General features: G+C 43.7%; 1 long non-coding RNA gene across 2 annotated transcripts in view; it reads left to right on the top strand.

The window, feature by feature from the left end:
• Positions 1 to 13710, top strand: part of LOC120546199 — a 59393-nt gene that overhangs the window by 32966 nt on the left and 12717 nt on the right. The window lies entirely within an intron of this gene.

The raw sequence follows: 13710 nt of genomic DNA, 5'->3' as shown, positions 1-13710 counted from the left end.
GGGTAACTCAACCACTTCCTCCCTTCCTGTGAGATCAGGCAGTCAAGCAGGGTGAAGCCAAGCAGTGCAGGGGCTGCTGTGGCTTGCAAACAGCTGGCACGGTACTCACTATACCTTTGGCACCTGTGGGTGGGCGTCAACACTGTTGGCTAAACAAACAAGGCCATCATCCAGCTCTTACCGCAATCATGAACAGGGAATGGAATCAGAGCGCCGCCTGCAGCTGAGGAAGCCGAAGCAAGACATAAATGTTGACTTTTCCTAAACTATGGTGTCAGGACTAAACTAGAGCCCGCTGATATAAAACAATATAATATTACTTCTCATTTTGTAGTAATTGTATTGTTTTAGTAGCACCGAGATGTGGCAGATTATTTCATTGGTTTCAATCCTGCTGCTCTCCTGCAGATGGCGATGTTGTCCTAATTTGAGATTATGCCCAAGACACTGTGTGAGGCCTTTTTCCTAATTGGTGACTTTTAACAAGCCTATGCAAATCTCTCCCTGTCTCCATCTCCCATTCCCTCTTGGCCTCAAGCCTTATATCAAAGACATTGTCACATCGTGTTGAAAGTAAAGTGCAGCTCAGGCAGGGAGGTGACGGGTTGGCGTTGGGGCTGGGGTTCTTGGGCTTTACAGAGCCCACGCAAGCGTCTGGTAGAGCGTCATCTTCCAGGACAGAGAGGACTAGAACTAGATGGAAGAAGTGGCAACTGGTCTGTTTGCCTAAAACAAACACAAAATGGAAATTTGCCTCCGTGATGGTCACATGGAAGACGTTAGTACACCACTACTACCAGCGGAATTTTCCTAAAACAAGACAGGAACGTCGAGGGCCAGATAGACAGATATAAAATGAGCGAGGAGGCAAGGGGACCCTCCAGAGAGGAGTGAAACTTTCCACAGGTTCACCGTGTTTATGTGGGGCTGGCAGTGCCTAAACTGAGGAAAGGATGCTGAGGAAGTCAGACTTGTTGCTGAGAATGGTTCTCTTTATCTGATCTCCTGACAGGCTGCTCTTGTTGCTATCTTTCCATCTCTGTCCTTGCTCAATGTCTCCCTTTTTCAGTCCCTTATTTGCCTCCTCCGTTTCCTCTTTTCTCACACCCTAAATATGCTGATGTGTGTCCAGGAAAAGAAGGCATTAACAGGCCTAGAGAGCAAGCCTGTGAACCAGCCAGATTTCCCACTTTACATCACCCCTCCACCCTCCCCTCCACTACCTCCCCCATGATCCGTGATGACACAGCTTTTTCTTTTCCTTGATGGGAGCCCAGAACAATAGTGGACAAAGCTGAATCACAGACATTTTTGCTAGAATAATAGTTTTCAGACATAAAGATTGAAAACGAGCACATTTCATGGTGGTTAAAATAGCTAAGCGCAAATAAACATTCTTTGTTTTGTCAGGAAAATATGTCTATCATAATTTTAATAACATTCATGTTGAATATATTTAATTTACATTAAGAGATCATCCTGAAGATAGGCAAACTTCTCCAAAGCTTTCATACAATAGCCACAGTGTAGCCTGTGTCACCATCGGCTCATCTCCATCAACACACAGACGTTTTCTCTTCAGCTCTCCTACCTCAGTCTCCGGGATGACAGGCACACTTGGAACTTTTGTATATGATAAAGTATGTGATAGGTAACCCCGACCAACCTCCCCTCCACCTTTTCCTCTTTCCCCCTGCCTCTTTACATCCACCTTTTTTCTTTCCTCCTTCATAAATCCTCCTCTCAGATTTCTCTCTCTGCCCTTCATGCGTCCCCCCGCCCCCCCAGCCTCAACCCCAGCTGCTGGCTCTCTGCCCACAGCTGAGGATGTGAGTGCCCAGCGACGCTGTGTGATCCCCGGGGATGGGGAGCCGGCGAGGCAGGGGGGGCTGCTGATGGTGGTCAGAGCCTGAATGAGCTGAGCGGCCGCAGGAGAAACCACAGCGCGTGTTTGTGTGTCGTAGCGTGTGCGTCGGTGTGAACCCACGTCCCGTGGGTCAACATACTGTGTCCTGAAGATCCAATCATGGCAGACCTGAATGCACGCATAGGTTCCCCTCACATTGTGTGTCTGTTCAACAGCTCACAAGGCTGGGCAGCGCTGGTTCACTGCTGTTGAAAGCATTACGTGTCCAGCCATGTCCAGCCAGCCGAGTGAGCCATTAGTTAGAATTAGCTGTCATAAAGAGATTCCCTTGTCTGAAAATGAGGTTTGTTAAGTTAGGCCAAACAGGGCCACTGCTGCACACTGTGGTAAAGCTTGACCACGAAGCTGAGCACTAGAGAGGCAAGTGCGAAATCAAAGTTGAAAACAGTCTTTTAATAAATTGCACAGTAGAGACTCGTCTGTTAGAGCCCATGGAGCTTTGAAGTCAATAGAACGTTTGACAGAGAATACGCTAAAAATACAAAGATAATTCAAAATATAAAAATCAGTATGTACAAAATTGCCTTTGTTGTTTGTATGTGTCTGAAAGTGCATTGTTTATCAAAATTTTGAAATGTAGTTGTGTAAAAGTTAATGAAAGTAATTATATGGACACGTTTTTGTATATAATGTGTAATAAAAATGGTATTCTGTAGTTAGTATTATCTTTTTTAATGAAGAAATCATTGTAAAACACGCAACCCTTCATGTTTATGGTGGATGTAAGTAGTGTTGTGATTTGCTGAGTGTGTATCGCGTGGTCATGGCTTGTCGGCTCATGCCTTTGGAGGTGATACCTTTCACACCATGTTTGTTTTTCCATGCATTAAAATCAACACCACAAGCCCCAGTGTTATCATACTGTGCTGCAGGAGCTGGTCTACATTATAGTTTTTCATTTTTCAATCTGATATCCAACAGGTTTTAGGTACCACACAACCTTCCATAACAACAGCTGTAAATACCTCGAATGTGGGTGCTGACAATGGGAGGGAAAGTCACGGATATCAGCTTTCAGTTTGTCTTATTAACTGGTGTGTCAGCGTGTGCGGTTGGTGTTGGTTTGATGCAGAACAGTGTTTAATGAAACGGTTATCTCATAAAATACAGTTTGGAGGTTAAATAACGTCTCTTGAGTAATATGGAAGGGATGTGCTTCTGTATAATGCAACATGGAGCAAACTACCATGCTCTGGATAGTTTGCAGAAAGTACGTACAGTATATCACAGGTGAAAAAAACTATTGCACCACCACAGAAACACAGCCGAAGGGGAAGCAGATTTCACTGCTGATTACGTGTATATTTTTAGAATGAAATACGTGTTTGCATGTCAAAGTCATTCGAGAATAAAAAAAAAACCTAACTGATTCAAATGTTGCAGTACAGAATTAGCAGTGGTCTCCAATGCCACATAATGCCATCATGATACAGAACAAACAGGCCTCTTGGTTCTTCATGCAAGATTCCCCCACTCTCTGTATAGTCAGGAATGGTTTGTGATGGTTTGGTAGTAATCACTAAAGAGGCAAACACAGTCGCTCTTTTCCTGATCTCGGGGTGGCGGTGGAGGGGTAGCAGTGATGGTTTGACCTGTCGTTGTATTAGTCCTGACAGGTCTTAACAGGATTAGAAGCCCTCGGCCTGCACTAAAAGAGCAACAGAAAGAAAATGAGAGAAATCGGGACGCATAGAGGTTATGCTTGTCATAATACACATGCGTGAAGTAAACTGGATTAAAGTTTGACACGCGCAAGGCCTGTTCGGAGTTTGCATGTAGAGTATGTATACGTTGCTCTAGAATGTGGTGAACAGCAACTCCCACCCCTCTTCACACACTCACGTGCTGTTTGTTTTTACAGTTGCATTGTGGGACACCTTTGCCTTGCTGCCCCTGCTCCCAACTGTCAAACAAGATTATTGGGGTTGCCCCCTTTTTCTCCTGCAGTACTGAGGATTAAAAAGAGTAAGCTTTCTCAACAGCTTGTGACAAAGAGACGCACAATTTCATGCACAGTGAATGTCTAAGGCTAACAGAGACTACATTTTTACCCAACTCCCCAGCAGAAATAGAGACATGAAGCCATAACAAATGAAATTCTTTGAAAACAAAAGGTCCACTATTTTGAGTACAAACATATCCAAGAAAGACTGTTTCCTTTTTTCAATGACCGAAACAAAGACTCTTTAAAAATTGTTCATTATGGTTTCGAGTTGCACAGTGAAATTGGATTGGGGTTCAAAGTCGACTTATTGAAGTTTTTCCCAGTACAACAAGAACAGTGAAGCTTGAGAAATAGCATATGGCCTGAGACAAAAAACCCACCAAGTGTCTGACTAAGTCTTTGACTGGTTACTGGTCTAGAAATCTATGAAAGCACAAGAGCTATATTAGTATTGCAGAGGTATATAATCTCAGCAGGTACCTCAAATTTACAAATTAAAGCCCCCTAAATACCCCTCATGTGTGGGACTTGACACACACTATGTTGATTTATTTTCTACTTATCTGGAAAGTGCATCATGAGCATGCAGCTAACTCGCCATTCAACGCTCTGGGTCATAATTCAGAGGGAAGAAGGCCAAATGTATATACAAGCCCACTTCCCCAGCCCAGGCCAGGAGCTACCTGATCAAAACGCATGTGATTTGTGACAGAGGGAGATCCTCCACTGTCAGCGACCAGGCACAGATAAACCCCATACGGGGACGCACACTCTCTGACCTTCAAGTTTGTTGAATTGTTGCTATTTGAAACTGCACTGCTGTGTAATTCAGCTTTATTTTAAACTCTGCTCTGTGGCAGGTTTGAAAAATTTCACTGAAAAACATCCCACCGTAGAGAGTTGACATGTCACACGTTACCCCAAGTCAGCCATAAATGATGTCACATCCTATTAGCCCTCCCTGGAAGTAGATCCTTTGTGTGTGTGTGTGTGTGTGTGTGTGTGTGTGTTGGCTAGCTGTGGTGCTAAGTCAGAGTCCAGACACCTGGAGAGGAGAAAGTGAAAAAGAGAGTTAAGGGAATAACTGCTTCAGCATAGAGAGGGGGGGCAATACAGGAGGATAAAGGATGAGAAGTCTGCTCGAAGATGTAGCCGTAAATCAGCCTGTCTCTAGTTTTAGAATCGCAGAGGATCGACGCACGTGATTTATGAAGTCATTATAACCAAGGGAGGTGGCATTACGCGCAGCAGAGAGTTACAAATGGAGAGGCATTAACCTCTACCCGTGTCTGTCAGATTGATACAGTTTCCTCCTTTGCTTAAAAAGGCACAACCATCTGAGGCTGACCAATGAGATTCAGAGTTATAACCCTCCATCAAGGTTAGATATTCTGTATGGTCAATAGTGGAATAGAGCTACGCGAAGCTCTCTGCAATCACTCGGTTGTTTAAAGTAAACCTTTTCAATTTCCTTTCTTTGAAAATAGTCGGTAGGAGTAGGAATCCTTATGTAAATGAAAAAATCTCTACAGCAGGAAAGGCCTGTGTGTTCTTAATGATGAAATGAGGCAGCGGAGTAACACCAACAAAAGTGAAAGTGATAAATTTGACATCTACGCTGCGAATACACATCAAACCGAAAATCCCTTTTCCAAACATTCCAAGCTCGTTTGAGCACCTTTGCATTTATTTGTTTTTTAATTCGTTCTCATGCATTTTAATAGATCCATTACCTATAAATATCCGAACATACACAGGGACGTGTCCTCAACGGGGACCAAGAATAACAAGCCCAGGAAGGCTCAGATAGAGGGGGCTGTGTGTTCATTATGATATGCAGCATTCAATTGCCACATTAATTAAGCAGCTTGAGGCAGCAGTGGCAGGATGACGGACAGGCCTAGTCACTGGAGGCTTGTCTGATACTCTGCCAAGTCCAAGTCCCCCTGTCCGGCTGCTGATTTATGAACAGAGCCAGAAGTCGGAAAAGTATCCAGGAGTCATATTTTTAGTGGGTGGTAGTGCTGTGCACATGTGCAGGGGCTTAAGCCGGCCCCGTGGGACGCCATTCATCTCTCATCACTGCAATGTTGATAACATCCTCCCCTATATGATACACACACACACACACATCCAATCCAGCACATGCACTCACACACTCAGAGGAACCTGGTGGTGGTCAGCTTCCTACAAGTGGAGTCACATAAATACACAACCAGTGTTTAGATGACACTAGGTCTCTGGTATACTTTTTTTTTTTTAATCCTTTTGTGAGTTTGTGATTTGCGGATGTTTAACAGGAAGTTATTGAGGAGTGTATAAAGCCTGGTTTCCTTCCTGCTCAGACAGTGGTGTAATTTAGCCGTGTTTTAACAGCTCTACAGCTCCCTGTGTTTGGCCTCTTTTTCCTAATATTTCTTCCTTATGCCTCACTTCTATCCACTTTAATCTCCACCTTTTACAAAGTTACAAGAAAAAAAATATGTGAGGCCATTTTCATGCCAGCTGTCCCTTGATGTATTCTGGTCATGTTCGAATGATGTTTTTCTGTACTTATTTGAATATCAGAATGGCTGATTATGAGGGTGGCATGCGTGAGCACAACCCTTCAGGGCCAGAGAACGAAAAGAAAGGGGAGAAAGATGAAAGGAGGCTGGAGTTAATAGCTATGGGTCTGGAATCGCATATCACAGTCAAAACGCACAGAGGTCTGTGAGGGTACAGCATCAGTAAACAATGTGATTAAGATGGTTACAATATTCAGTAGTTCCGTCATTTTCAAGTCAGGGGGAAAACATTGAATAATTAGCCATTAGGGTCAAAAGCATCTGCTCCTTTCTTCTGTGGAGTTTTTAGATGTGGATTTTAGTGTAGTTTGAAACTGCAGATGTCTGTGTTTCCAAAATACACTGGCTGTGTTGTTTTCCAAAATAATATGCAGCATATAATATATTTAGACAAAATTGGTCAAGAGGCCAGAGAAATGGAACACTTTTCAACAACTGTTTAAGTATTAGGAAAATTTGATTTTTTCATGTCAGACAGTGTTGGGTGTACTGCACATCTATGAGGACCCCAGTCACACTCATGAATAATATAGACCGATATTCATCTTTTTATTTATTTTTAATGATTTCTTTGGAGTACTTTTGCTTGTATTGGACAGACCATAGGGAATCTGACTGGAAACAAATGAGAGAGAGGGGTGTGACAGGCAACTTAGTTCCCCAGCAGAAACAGAACCAGGGACTCGGCAGTGATGTAGGATGTGATGCAACCATCGGCTCCAGGGCCCCCCAAGATATTCATCCTAGTAGTTTGTTGCACTGCTTTGCAGTGATATTAAACCAATCTTTGTCATTTATTTAGCTGGTACAGTGCCCGTTGAAAATGTGCCTGTTTGGAACGGGCCGATTGCTTGGCCGGTGGTAGTGCTGCTTGTAATTCTCCAGAACCAAATTGTACCCCAAAATTACCACTTAATGTGCAACTCCACTGTATAGCCTACTACTGACTTACAGTGTACTTCTACATCAGATGAAGACATTGTACTACTACATTTACTTGACAGAGAACGTGGCAGATGAATGTTTTAATCACAAAATATCACAATTAAAATGTGAAGGAATCAGACATTTGCCTCATGGACTCATGGCTGTGTGCTACCCATCCGGCCCGTTATGAGAGCCAATCAGCACATATCTACGTTAATCAACCACCAGAACAGAGTAGTTGTCGTAGTTGTGTGTGTGTGTGTGTGTGTGTGTGTGTGTGTGTGTGTGTGTGTGTGTGTGTGTGTGTGTGTGTGTGTGTGTGTGTGTGTGTGTGTGTGTGTGTGTGTGTGTGTGTGTGTGTGTGTGTGTGTGTGTGTAACGAAAATAAAAGGTGGAAGGCAATGCAAATAAACATTTCAGTGTTGTCTTTTTCATCAACGATATTGCATGTTGATATATATGTTTTGTCATCTCGTCTTGTATTATCGTTAAAGGTATAGTGGAGGATTTTCCCGAATTTTAGAAAAGATCCGCCCTCTCCACTTTTTGAAAAAATGCACATGCGCAACACTCTACCTGCTCCCGAGACGTAACGCCTATTAAACGTGTGCACGAGAGTGCACTGTTTACAAGTTGCTGTCGGCATGGTTCATACAAGCCTACTTTCCAAAAGAAGATTTGCACTTTTTCACAAATTGAGATGTTTACCGTGTGTCTGCGGTGCGTTGACTTGTGCCAGGGCTAGCATCGCTAATCATAGCTTACATCAACTTTCACTAGCAGTGATTTTAAATGGATTTCTCCAAATAGCATGCCAAACTTTACCTGTCGAGTAGAAACTTCGCGACTGAGGCATCAGTGGAGAGCCCAACCTGTGCGAGCGCACGCCAGCGTGTGAAACATTCTCCCAAAAACACTCCGGTCTTGTTTCTTTCTTCAGAGGCCTTTCTCTTCTTGTCATACCTTTCGTAGACACTCGTAGCTCACCACACATATACACCTGAAAGTATTCATGCGCAGAAAGCGAAAACTACCCTAGGGACGAGCACGTACGACGGCCTTACGTAAACATAGCGCCAGAATGATTGACAACTAGGAGGACCAATAGTCTTGATGATCCACCCGGAAAAAGAAAATCCTCCACAATACCTTTAACGGTATTCATTTCCATACAGGCTTAGTGGCTTGGCGGTTAACGTTAAAGTATGGATTTGATTCGCAGTGGTATTTAGCCAACGGTAATGTTATTAGTGTTATAAGTTAGCAGTAGGCCTACACTTAATTAACCGGACCCAGGGTGAGTTTGATGAAAACTGCTCTCTTTGCCCGGTCAGCTCCGAGATAGTCTGCATTGCACAGCGCTGTGGAGGAAAAAGCTCCAAGATTAGGTTGTTCTGCCTCTGTTTAGAAGTGGTGAATGTACAGCTCACAGGAACTTAATACTATATAGTGTCTGGCTTTTGTTTTATATTTAGTGTTGGCAAATGGCTTTTTATTGCGTTTCCTCTTACCCAAATAATAGACATGGAAAAGATGGCGTTACGTAGCACCTTTTCCCCAACCTTATTCAGAGAAGCAGTTGCAGCAAAAACTGTCCTGTCCTGTTAGTAGTGTCCTGAGGAGTGTCCCGGGACAGTCAGACACTGTCCTGTACACTGTCCTGTGACTCCATGACTGTCCCGGGACAGTCAGACACTGTCCTGTACACTGTCCTGTGACTCCCAGACACTGTCCTGTGACTCCATGACTGTCCCGGGACAGTCAGACACTGTCCTGTACACTGTCCTGTGACTCCAGGACTGTCCCAGGACAGTCAGACACTGTCCTGTACACTGTCCTGTGACTCCATGACTGTCCCGGGACAGTCAGACACTGTCCTGTACACTGTCCTGTGACTCCCAGACACTGTCCTGTGACTCCATGACTGTCCCGGGACAGTCAGTCACTGTCCTGTACACTGTCCTGTGACTCCAGGACTGTCCCAGGACAGTCAGACACTTTCCTGTACACTGTCCTGTGACTCCAGTCATGGACTGTCCCGGGACAGTCATGGGAGTCACAGGACAGTGTACAGGACACTACTAACAGGAAGGGACAGTTTTTGCTTCCACTGCTGCTGCTTATTCAACACAAAAGTTGCGATTTTTTTCCTATCCGCTCATGCTCTAGGAAAGTGAAGAAAAGTTTGCTTGGTATATCCAGCAGTCCTGTTACACTAGAAGCAGCAAAAAGTGAACCACAGTCCAAGCCAGTAAACCTCCCCCACCCCCGTTGCTGTCCAGAGCGTGTCAACAGCGTGATGCGCCAGCAGTTTATTGTTCGGCCGTTTAGTTTTATTCACAGTTTTTAATATACAATGCAGTCCAAATTGCTCCAAATACTCCAAAATCAAAACCCCAAGTTCATTGGGTACCCAGGAAACCAAGTGTGAAGTAGATTTGATGAAGGGCTCATGGGATATTTCAAAGACAGATGCACATACACACACAGAGACACACACAGACACACACATACAGAGGCGTCCCACTTTATTAGATAGATTGAGCTGACAAAGCGGTCATTGGTATTTCTTTATAAATAGCATTTTCAATGATAGAAATTTGGAAAGCCACCCAGGGCCCCAGACTTAAGGGTTCTCAAAAGCCCCAGGTGCAGTGTGGGTCAGTTAGTTTGTGGTAATTTGATTAATTCCAATTTCTTTGCTAATATGCACCACCAACGCACTAAACTGTATTGGTAAAGGCCTCATAGTGGTTCCCACAATTTTACACGCTCTGCCCCATCTTGTAGTGGGACCCTCGGTCAAAATCTAGTTACTATACCTTTTAATATTACTATCGCTAAATAAGTTTGTGTGTAATCAAATGATCACCACCAATCACAAACTATCTCGGGGAGCTGAATGGGGGCCCCACTGCTAATTTTTTCTCCTGGAGCCTCCGATTTGGTTAATCCAGCACTCTTTACCAAGCTACAGCTACAGTATGTGTACAATGTTTAAGTATCAATGAAAGTAACTTAATTTCTAATTGGTTACATCTTCCAATTTTGAAGTGATTGATCTATGTCACACATCTACTATAATGAGTCATAAATGCAGGCTACACAAATAAAGTAAGTCATGTGTTACGCAGCACTACATTTATCATACTAGATCAACACTTGGGAGTCATCTGATCTCAACATATAGAGAAAACAGAATGGTAATGTTGTGGTGATCGAAACACGCTGCATTTTTCATCAGTGTCAGATACCGGCAAGTGACAGGAGGCTGGAAATTGGCAGGAGTGCTTGGCTCCATAACTGCACAGTAATGACCAGATGAAATGTATTCATGTATGCTGATCTGCTGCTGGTTCTGCTCACAATATGTTGCTAAACCAGATGCTATTTGCTTGCATTCAACTTCTCTTTTCTACCTCTGAAAACTGGTGTTTCAACACTGATGAACATTGTAAATACACCTCAGTAAATGCAGTCCATTTACCATTTATATTCAAGATAAATGATAACAAATGCTGCACACAGTACTTGCTAGTGAAGATATACAGTAACTGCTCTTATATTAGTACCATGCAGACCGTGCTGTACCAGACTGGCGCAATCTCATCATTGCATTTTAGAAAATGATATATGCTCTAATTTCTGTGTTACACAAACACGGAGCATTATTATAATAAAATAATTTTTGCCCAACCCAATTTAAATAAATCATTTTGAAGTGATATCAGAATAAAGCCAAATATATAATTGAACCCAGCTTTCATATTGACAAATGGGGAAAAAAAGGATACTGACTTTATTTCATTTGCCACTGGGATGGTGCCTCTTTAAGAATGAAAACCGCAAATTGCTCTCAACAATTCCTATACCTCTGGAGTTGACCACTTTAAAATTGGCCCGTTCGGAGATTATAAATATGGCTATTTGATGGCTCTGTTATTACGCCTGAGAGGGGGGGGAGAAGAGGGAGGGCTTGTGGCTGTAAGGCCGGATGGTTTCTCTTGATGTGGGCGAGAGCTTTGAGCTTCCACACCACATGCTTCTGTGCTCTGCAACAGGAAAAACACAGGAGATCACTTCCAAATGAAAATGCACGTGCACACGCACATACACACTGCATATGCAGTTGATAGTGAAGTGATAAACAAAATAAACAGTTTGTCCCTCTACCGCACAACACCCTAAGTGTTAGGTCGATGACAATGCCGGGTCCTGTTGCAGTAAACAGTAGCTCCATAAATTGTGTGTTTGCGTGGTTCTTTTTTAATAGGTATACCTCTTTCTATAGGCGCACACCTAATCCTATTCCCTGAATGTTTAATGTGGGTTTTTATTGAACCCTCGAACCGAGACAAAGACAAATTTTCATTTCTGCCTTCATTAAAGGACAGTAAAGTCTTGCTCTTTCTATCTAATTATAAGTGGCATGTGTATGTTGTTTACTACCTTTTTCTCTTTCTATTGGTGTGTACAGTATACACGTGCAGTTGTGGGTATGGGAGTTACATTAGGCCACAACAGCAAAGGTCGGCAGGAGCATTGTATGCATCATAAGTCTTTATTGTCCCTAGTGCGCAACATTTCCAGTAAACAGGGCCGTTATAGAGGCCAAGTTTCCCCTTTGTGTTTGTGTGCTACAAGGTCAACAGTGGAGTCATGGAGTCAAACGGTGGATGACAAAAAAAAAAGTAAATCCCACAGCAGGAATCCTTAACAATCCCGTTTTAACAAGAACCTTGGGTTGTTTTCTCTCTCCCCCTTTTTCCTTTTTCGTTCCCTTTGCATTTGGCCATCTTGCAAGTACACACACATTTCTCCCTCTCTTCCCCTTGCTGTGGGTTACTGCTGCTAGGCTGACTCAGCCCTCTGCACTATTCTTGGGCCCTGACGAACAGTGTTGATGTAGCCTGTCTGATGGCCACACGCCATAAACCAGTCTTTGTTCCCCCTGCCACTTTTGCGGAGCCGTTCGCCTTCGCCTCCCCTCCCAAAACGGCTGCTTGACCGACCGACCGATTGATGAAGCGTAAGCAAAGCACGTTAGATCAACAAAAGGAGTTTATCTTTCAGTAAGTGAGTGGGCCACTGTAGTGAAATGTGATACTACAACTACTGCAGAGGCCTGACATAAAAAATAAAAATGACCGCAAGTAGCTCAATGTGTTCCTGTGGCCTTTGGGGTCAAGCACTGTGTGAAGATGTTCTTTAGTAGAAGTCTGGGGCTGATGAAAATTATTAATCCCTATTAGCCTGGACGCTTGAGGAAAAAAAAGTACTTTGATCCAATATTGCCAGACGCAGGAAGAGACTTCGGTACCTGAGGGAGAGGCCCAAGTTGTCCAAGAGGAAATGGGATGGTTTGATTGTTCGGATCACTCTGTAATGAGGTTTATTATCAGACAGACAAGCATTTGACAGCTCTCGTGACCGCAGTCTTAACAGTTAAATGTCCGACCATTCATTGTGGAGCTCCTACCCCTCTCACTTTCTCTGTCTCTTTCTCACACGGGCCAATTTTCCCCATTCCTTGAATCCAGTCAAATAAATACGGTAATAAACAGAGGGCGAGAGGAATGGTTTGGCAGTTTGCAAAGTGCCTGTCTACCCTGTCGTCCATTAAGATGTGAGATAAATTCAAAGCATGTCTGATATTAGCGCGCAGCGGCAGAGCTCAAACTCAAACCATCTGTCTGCGTGTAATCACGCAACGCACAGAGAGAGGCAAGGGTGAAAGGTATAACCGTCGCCACGGAAGGCACACGCTGCTTATTATGAGTGTTGAGAGACACAAATAAGAGACTGCGGCATCCCCGAAAATAGCATAACCGTCATCATATTATCGCATCTGAGAAGAAAATTCACGTTGTTCCCGCTCTCAAAGGGACAAAGAGACCTTTAAACATTCTTGTCCCAGCGCGGTGCAGTGGCAAAGAGAGATTTGGCGTTATGAAGCGCAGAACAAGAATGATTGATGGGATGCCTGAGGACAGTGAGAAGACAGGATAGATAGAGCGCGTGAGAGCGGCACAGAGAGAGAGCAACAGAGATGTGCTGACAAAAAGTGTTGATCTGCAGCAGCGAGATCAGGAGGTGTGTATCTGGTCTCTCTCTATGACCCACATGTCTGGATGCTGGGAAAGAGAGCACACACACAGATCTGGCTACCATCGCTCATCAGTCATCTCTGTAAGCAGACTCTGCTTTTTGATAGTTGACATGGCTGCCATCAGCTGGATATGGAAAAAGCAAGAGACTGAGGAGTTTGAAATCTTACGCTCCATCGAAAGTATAACCAACTTCAGCAGATTGTGTGGAATGTTTGAAAAGGAATGCAATCCTTA

The sequence above is a fragment of the Perca fluviatilis genome, chromosome 18, assembly GCF_010015445.1.
Source record: "Perca fluviatilis chromosome 18, GENO_Pfluv_1.0, whole genome shotgun sequence".
NCBI lineage: Eukaryota > Metazoa > Chordata > Actinopteri > Perciformes > Percidae > Perca > Perca fluviatilis.
This window is presented reverse-complemented; position numbering and strand designations above follow the sequence as displayed.